Source organism: Belonocnema kinseyi, chromosome 10 (assembly GCF_010883055.1).
Source record: "Belonocnema kinseyi isolate 2016_QV_RU_SX_M_011 chromosome 10, B_treatae_v1, whole genome shotgun sequence".
NCBI classification, from domain to species: Eukaryota; Metazoa; Arthropoda; class Insecta; order Hymenoptera; family Cynipidae; genus Belonocnema; species Belonocnema kinseyi.
The window spans coordinates 81,876,077-81,877,263 of NC_046666.1; positions in this window are offsets into that span (position 1 = coordinate 81,876,077).

Below are 1,187 nucleotides of genomic sequence, written 5' to 3' on the forward strand. Positions count from 1 at the left end.
AATTATTGTGTGTATAATGCAGCGAGAGCTTTGGCCGATGCGAACCGTAAAACAAAACCAACGGCTGATCATAAGACCAAAAGACGAATGCATCAACTTGCCATAAAGATAGGCTGGGCAAGACAGTACGCGTCCCGCATTCAGTGTGTGATTGACTACATCACATCTGGCAGGAATTTTACCGCCAAGGTTCGAAAGTTCGCGCGCGAACTCCGGACCCATTATCACACACTTAACAAATCAATGCTGCTGACCATCAGACAGCATATTGTTGAGAGAATACGGATACTATCTGACGCTAAGAGAAGTCTAGAGCGAAGGGAGAGGTGGGTCAGAGAAAATCAACAGTTTCCCTCTGACCCATCTCGACTCTTCCAAGACCCTCCAGTTACTGTCGAACACCCACCCAAACCAGAGGAGGTCGAAGTATTTTGGAGAGAAGTCTACGAAGTTCAGCATAGACTGGACGAAGACTCAGAAAATATAAAGGGCTTTAACGAGTTATGTGTTGCCCTCATAACACATGATAAAGATTGCCCACCCATCACTAAAGAGGAGGTGAAAAAAGAATTAAGAGGGATGAAGAACTATTCCGCACCCGGACCAGATTGTATCAAAACCTTCTGGTGGAAGAAGTTTTCTTCAAACCATCAGCATTTGGCCCGTATTTTCACCTCATATTTGAAGTCGGAAGAGCCGATTCCAGAGTGGTTGGTGGAAGGGCACACAATACTTCTGCCGAAAATAGGCAACTTAACTGACCCGAAGAACTACAGGCCAATAACTTGTCTGAACACGCTTCATAAGATATTCACAGCTATCCTAAATGATAGGATTGTTCGGGCAATTGAACTTGTGTGGCAAGAAATGTATAAACAACGAGGTTCAAAGAAAGGCGTAGCCGGATGTCGGGAGAACCTGCTTATCGATAGATGTGTCTGCAAAGATGCAGCATTCTACCTACGTGACCTATCGATGGCCTGGATTGATATTCGGAAAGCTTTCGATTCGACATCCCATAGACTTATCATTTGTCTTTTGGAAATCTTAAAGGTTCATCTGCAAAGAGTTGGGTGCATAGAGATATTGATGCTGCTTTGGAAAACCAGATTTACTATCTCATCTGGAAAAAATCGTGTGACAACTAACAAGGTCACCTTTCAGAGAGGTGTCTTTCAGGGCGACAC